Source organism: Agelaius tricolor, unplaced genomic scaffold (genome assembly GCF_023055355.1).
Source record: "Agelaius tricolor isolate 1412-34295 unplaced genomic scaffold, bAgeTri1.0.p SCAF_2, whole genome shotgun sequence".
NCBI lineage: Eukaryota > Metazoa > Chordata > Aves > Passeriformes > Icteridae > Agelaius > Agelaius tricolor.
Window position 1 is genome coordinate 64,598,499 of NW_027269262.1, and position 7,732 is coordinate 64,606,230.

At 35.5% G+C, this 7,732-nt stretch overlaps 1 long non-coding RNA gene across 1 annotated transcript in view; it reads right to left on the minus strand.

The window, feature by feature from the left end:
* The window catches only part of LOC139600794 (uncharacterized), a 28,595-nt gene extending 22,389 nt beyond the window's left edge, over positions 1 to 6,206 (minus strand). The window contains exon 1 of the long non-coding RNA XR_011682668.1: positions 6,158 to 6,206. This is a non-coding gene — a long non-coding RNA (uncharacterized lncRNA). The remainder of the gene's footprint in view (positions 1 to 6,157) is intronic.
* Positions 6,207 to 7,732: the final 1,526 nt, after the last annotated feature.

Sequence of the window (7,732 nt, forward strand, 5' to 3'; positions counted from 1 at the left end):
AAAACCTGTAATGACACAGGTCATCAGATAAATTGCATTACTTATTCCTTCATTAGTGTTATGTAGTTTTGCATATGCAGCCGTTTTGTCACATGGATAACTAAATCTTACTTCAGCCAGTGAAGGAGAATATCTTTGTATCTTTGCACAGTGTGACTCCCTAGCATCAGACTGGGTAATGTGCTGCAGTATCCCTTCTCAAACTCCACTGAACTATTTTCAAATGGCTTCTGGTATAAGAACAGAAGTACAGAAGGATTTCAGAAGACAATTGATGAGAATTTCTTCTGTAGAAGCTGCAATAAATTCTAAAAAAATTGAGCATTAAAATTCTCCCTAGGTAAGGCTTTTCCTTATTTGAAATTGCACTGAAGATTCTTTGTTATCTTTTATGGCATAGTGGGTATTTTCTTTCCATTTAAACTGCTCAGAAGTTAAAAACCATTCAAACAAAGAAATTTTTACTTCCATCTTGGCATTTGCAGGGTATACTATACTATTCTGAAGCACTAACTAGAAGCCATGGCATCCTGCAACATCTCACGTGGCACTGGCAAGGCATTTAAGCAAATTAATCAAGCCTTTAATTACTCTATCTCAATGTAATATTTAATGTAGCTGCTCATCCCTGTCAAAGGATAAAAAATTGTTTAGGCCATGTTCCAAAGCACATGAGTAAATAGAAACTTTAAAGAAAAAAAACAAACAATCCCTTAACAGACATTAGATATCAGCTGGAAAGCAGTTCCAGTGAACTAATATTTCCTTCATCTCTCATTTGCTTCTCAAATTTTTATGAGATTGAATTCTTTAGACCAAAACATGTGCATTGGCTACACAGAAAGACATAGGCAGTTTTACACTGTTAGAAATTAGGCTTCCATTTGGTTTCCTTCTGATAAAATAATATGGTTCTGTGCATATTAAGGAAAGATCAAGTAAAAAGATATTTATTGGGGTATTAGGGAGCTGATTCAGTCCAAACAACTTTTTGAACTGAATCCTCGAACTTCAAATTTTTTGCCATCTTCATGCTGTGAATACAATACTGGTATGAAACAAGCTTTTTAATTTCATTGTTTTAACACCTGTCAGATTGTAACAACACTTGGTCATTAATCCAGAATAAAAATGTTTGACACACTGGGTAAATAAAGCCCATTCAGAACATTCAGAAACCTATGAGTTTTCCAGTAATTAGAAAAAATGGGTTATTTTTGTACCCTAAAAAAAAGTGATATTTGGGTAAATTGAAGTCCAGCGTTTTATCTCTCTAAAATTTCTTTTCATTACTTAACCTTCAGCATGTGGAAAAACATTAATATCATTTTCTTATCAAATATAAGAAAAAAAATTCACAGACATAAGCATCATGTGGAAAAACATTAATATCATTTTCTTATCAAATATAAGAAAAAAATTCACAGACATAAGCATTGTTTAGATTCTTACAAAAACGTAATGAAAACAAAGAACTCCACTGTCTTGAGTAAAGTCTGCCATATGTTCCTTTGCACAGCATCTGTCTTCTCAAATTAAAGGCTTTAGTTTGGAATCCTGAATGCTTCAAAATGAGCATTTATAATTTAAGAATACTGTTAATCTTTGGTTTTTTCTCCTTGCATTGTTCACCTGAGAGCTATAAATTACAGAAGAACCACTTGTATAATTTTTTTAAGATAGATGACTTTACACAGCAAATGATCTTGGAATAAACTCTCTTTGGTCAATGAAACTAACTGGGTTTTTTTTTTAATTTTGTTTTTTTTTTTAAATTTGGCTGAATTTTTCAAGCAGCTTGATCAGTATTTGCATGTTATGAAAGTATACTTCTTAGCAGTAATATCTGCAGAAATGCCACTGAAATTTCTTTCAGAGGATCACGTTCTTTGCAGACGAGCTGATGTTAAATTTCTTCAGTGAAGGGTCTTCCTTTTAGAGAAATTTAGGTTTCTGTTGGATGTCTTTAAAATAAGGACTATAGGGAAGGGGCAAAATATAATCCTAAAAAACTTTTTTGGAATATCAATGGGCTGATTACACATTTGTTTATAATTTCATGTAGTATTTAATAAAGGCATACATCTGTGTTGTGATACTACATGCATTGTAAGCATCATTTTTTGCAATGGGAAATTCTTCAAATAAAATTATGACTGTGAAGCACCACAATTTTTACAGTAAACTTTTAAATTGCAGAACCAACTTACTCCTTCTTTTTGCTGAAACATGTCATCCTCATGACCTTTTGCATCTATATGAATACAAAGTCTGTGCTTTGCAGCTTTAGTCAGGAGCACAAGGAGGTCACAACCTCTCTCTCTTTCTCAGTCCTTTCAGATAATCCCTGTTTTATCAAATAAAATATAAATCTCTATGGTAAAGTACATAAGACAAGACCTAATGGGGCGTAATAAACATTCCTCCTATAAGCAAATTATTCTATAATTTTCCACTGAAGGTTTTCTTTGTGTCCTCCTCTTGATCATCTGTCTAAAGATGTTGTCAGAGACAAAATACAGGACTAGGCATTTCTTAAATTGCTGTGCACCATGCATTGAGAAAGGAAGTTCTTCACATGGCTACTCCTGCAGTTTCAAATAAATAATTTTTTGTCCATTTGAATAAATATCACCATTGTTTTACAATGTATATTGTGACTCCTTGTTTACTGATGAGAAAACTCAAATATCTGTTGACATTCAGAGAACTAGCATCAGCTTAGACAGTACTCCCAACATCAAAATTTTAAGGAACTATTTAGACTGAATTAAAAGCAAATTTAATGCAGTTTTTTATTCTACTACAAGTATTTAGATTATAACAACTGGCTCAGATTTCTGGAGATCTATCACTTCATCTTGCTAGCTCTAGAAAAGACAAGAAAATTCTAACATTTAAATACAATGAAAATCTAGATTTTTTGCAAATGAGAAACGGAACACCAAAGAAGCAATAGCAGTATTTAAAATAAATATTAAAAAATCCTTGTTTGTTATATGTCTTGCTATCTTTGATCCTAATGAGACTTTAAAATAGTCAGATAGGCATAGATCAAACATGTTTCTGAAAATCAATGCTAACTGGTGAATATTTTTTTCCAATGGTTAAAATAATAATGAGCTGCATTTTAATATTTTTAATTCTCAAGGAAAGAATTATAGTAGGATGCATATATCAAGATATATATAGCCTTTCATCCATCAAAAGCACTCAAAACAAGTCCTGAAAGTAAACTTTACAATATAGTAACTCTAGACATTAAAGGCTACAACCATGAATTAAATAGAGGGATGATAAAGTCTGCAAGACACTGAACAGGATAGACTACCCTGATTAAGACAGAGCACATAATTAATCTTTATGGTGGTCTGGAATTCTTCAAGTAAGATTCAATAAAAAATAATCTCTGAGTATTTACACACCTTCAGAAGACCAGTCTGCAAAAATACAGACCTGCTTAAGCAGACTCTGTCCATATATTATAACTGCTGACTGGACTGACTTTCTTGGGACTACAGGACTGTTTCACATTCCCAGGAGTCCAGTGCTTAATTACATTTTGGGGTTTGGCTCCAGAAATCAATTGTTACAAAGGGATAGCCTTAATTTACTGACAAACATCTTATTATACAACACATGCTTTTTCAGTTCCTGGCCTTTACACTTCCTGTTTCTAGGAATGGATTCCTAACCCCAGCATCTTGTTTTGTGTTTTTATTGTTTGTTTGGCTTTTTGTTTTTGTTTTGGGGGTTTTTTTTGGTATTATTTATTAATTCTCAATTTTTGAGTTATGTGATAAAAACTCATCTGCACACCCACAAAGGAGCATGGACACACAATAACATCTGTGAGCTCAAACAATCCCCTGCCCTGGATGGTGCAGTCACGTGAGCCAACATTTCACAGGCCCATCTCCACAAACCCAGATGAGAACAGAGGCATTGTTGTAGCAGGCAGAGAACCAAAATTAAGAGGAAGTAACATCCTACCTGAGACCCTCCCAGATGTGTCCTGGAAGAGGCTCAGCCCCATTGTACAGGTGTGGAACCCATCAAGATGAGTAGGGAGAGAGGAGTAGTGGGAGTGACTGGGTAGGTTGGATCTAAGCCAAACTGATGGAGGCATTTATGCACAAACACATAGACAAAAGTAGACCTTGATCCCACTTGGGCAGAGAGGGGAGGAGAATGAGGCCATAAATGCTCTGTGTTTCTCAGTTCTCTCTCTGTGTACCTTGCTGTGTAAATGCATATAAGGGATGTATACGTGTGCTGTCTTTGAGTGGCCTTGTTGCTTGTTGGAACTGAGACCATGGAGCTGCAGCAGACTTTACTGGCAGCTACATTCTGCCCTATTCACTAACACTGGCTTTTGGAATTGGCCTATTACCTATATTTTTAGAATAATCTATCACTAATCCTTTGGGAGGCTTGCACTGTCATTTGGATTTGACTGTCACTGTTGAAACCTCCCCACTACAGTCACAAGCTCTGTTTTCTTCCCTAGTCTGCTCTACTAGAGTTAAGCTTCTTGACTTGCTCTGCTATTTGACTGTGCTTGTCTCACACAAAATAGAAACCTCCAGGTTTCTTGTACCTTTTTTTTTCTGGAAGCTGAAGCAGTTGTTTGATGCTCTGATACACCATCATGGTTGTTAGCCAGCTGACATGAAAATATAAAATTGCATCAAAGTGACAGAGTACTGTGGAAGAGAAAGTATAACTAGTGCAGTGGTTTATTCTTTTTATTGCTGAACTAAAAGCTGAGCAAAGTTTCTTTCCAAGACTACAGAAAAATTAACTCCTGTGTGGAAAATAACCTCAAAAAATACTGCATTTAATTAGTGTGTGGGAAGTCTTTACAGCAAATATGTTTGAGAAGGAATGAAAATTCTTTTCACTAGGCTGCAAGCAACTCTTCTGTTTCAACTTTTATAATTAATTATGACTGAAATTATGTGTTTTATAAGCCCCAGCTCTATTTTATTGGTTGTTACTACTTCTGTCTGTGGGTGGGTACCTTTCGTGGTAAAGGATATGTTTTCTGCTTACCTAGACTTCTATTTCAGCTTTCAGGTGTCCTTGCCATATTGCATTATTTATTCAAGAGAAAAAGATTAAGATTTTCCCTTGAAGAGTTTTAAATAACTTGTTAAAAACTGAGTTATTTTCTTTTTTTCCCTTTATGTTTTTGGCTTCATATTGCTCTTTGTAAGTACTTTGCTCCATAGAGGCTTCTCTATTATAAATTGGAATTTAATTTTGGTATGCACTCTTCCATTCAACCATCACCTTAGGAATTCACATTTATATCACTTATATTGTTATATATTCAATTCTAGGCTTTCTTTTTTCTCTTGAGCCCAATTACCACTGAAAGAAAATATATCTTTTAGGAAGTGGGACTTTTTGAAAGTGTCCTGTCAGCTATATGGAGAAGGGCCAATCCACTGCAGGTTTTATATATGTTCAAATAAATTCATGTGTGTGTAAATATATATATGTATGTAAAAAGGAATGTAGGAGGGTGTAGAAGAGTGAAAACAGGAATCAGTGAAGATAAATGACAGGAAATAATATGTATGTTTGTGTGGGAAGAGGAGAATGAGTTTGAGGTGGGGAGAGGAAGAGGCTAATATTTCAGCCTTTGGTTCTGAAAGTTTCTCCTGAGCAAGCAGATGCTCTTTCTCTTGCTATCAGCAGGGATCTGAGTACATACAATGTGCAGACCTGATCTGACAGATTGGGAAAGAAGCTGAACAGTTGAATTAAGTGATGTTAATGGAGGGGAAAAAGGTCCTTTTATCTTGACTCATAAATCTAGTTCCTTCCTCATCTGTGCAAAGCAGCCAGTTTCAGGAGTCCCTTCAGCTGGGCTTGCTGCTTGCAGCTCATGTTACTGTTTCCTCATTAATGCTGGAGTTAGAAACATGAAGGTTCCCAGTGTAAAGCACACTTTCTTAATGTACAGTGCCTGTGCTAGAAATAAATGTTTGTTTACATGACAGCATAGGGATTTTCATATATCCCACAAGCATTCTACAAATACTTGTATTTAGCAGAATACCCTACATTATACCTCAGCAAAATTAATCAATCACTACTGCTGTTCATGCCAGAATGAGAGTTTTGTCTTAAAATAATAATAACTTACCAACTTCCATTCTCTGGGCCAAAGTTTGCACAATTATCAAACACTTTTCCTTTGCCTTCTTGCTAAGAAAATGAAATCCGGAACACAGCTGAAGGAAAAGAGAGGCTCAGGGTTTTAAGACAAAACAAGAGACAGAAAGCTTAATACTATTAATTTTCATGCAGTTTTAGCATACACATGCACCTGAAACTGAGGAACAGAAGTTGACACTGTGGGGACAGACATAAAAACCAGAATTTAAGCTGCTGTGGGAATCATAATTAAATTCTACAAAGCTTATGCAAAGCAGCATACACAATTGTAGCAATTTTATCACGTGAACATAGAAATAATTATTTTTTATAAATAGATTCTTATAAAATAATACAACAAACTCAGGATTTGAGAGTGAGCTATTCAATGTGCAAGTATTGCTACATGGTGAGTTGTCAAAACCTAAAATATGTAACTGAATCCTCAGTATGGATGAAAAGTAGTTCCCAAGTTAGGCTGAAATCATGGAGGAGCCAATAAGCTTGTGACTATAACACCACCAAGAGCAGTCAAGTCAATTATAAAACTTGCTTTAACAGTGTGTTCTTCATCTGTACCCATCTGTTCTTGGTATTTCACAACCATTTTTATTGCTCTGTCAAGACCCCAGAGAGGTAAGGAAATGCTATTCTCACTGTACCTAATGCAACCTGCAGAGTCCCTACAGTGAAGGCAGGAATTTTCGGTGTTTCTGAATCCAGTCTTATGGCATAAACACTGAAAGGTTTTTTGCCACCTACATAAGGCAACATACAAGGCAAGACCATGATCTACTGAAAGACACTGTTAAGTGGTCCTTTGCCCATAGGTCATCACACCTGGGAGTTAGAAGTCAACTGCAATTCCAGATAACAACATTTTCATGGTAACATCTCCAGTGCTGGCTCTGGAATTGTGCAGATGCAATAGCTTCTTATGAAAGCTCCTGTACCTTGATAAAGCTTCTCTGTCTGAGACACATTGTATTATAGGATCACTAGGTTGGAGGAGACCTTCAAGATCATTGAGTCCAACACAAATTTCCTCCATCCAGAACTAGATAGGAACACAATTCCACAATATGCCACCAATACTTGCACAATATTTTTGTTCTTGCACACAACATGAATTTTAACTGATTTTGATAATGAATTTTTTAATAGCTTTCAGAGCAGCATGGGTTGGAGAGGTACTCAGATGTCAGCAAAACAGAGATGTATTTTGGCAATTTCTGAGACCACGAGATGGTTTTAAAGCAAAGACTCGTATTTTGGCAGCAGGAAGTTTATATATGAGGTCATGAAAACACATTACAGAATAATGTCTAAACTAAAACAAAATCTATTCACTGTATTAAAAAAAAGAAAGAAAGAAAAATTGCAAGGTTCAAGGATTCAGTCCTGTAGCCTTCTCAAAGAAGCCATCCCTGAGTCACATCTTATATTCAGCCATCCCTGAGTCACATCAATATTCAGAATAAATGATGGATAGAGTGTTTATATAGCAATATATGTTTGGTAGAGAGAGGACACAATATATCCCTTGAAAGAATGCTGAAGTTTC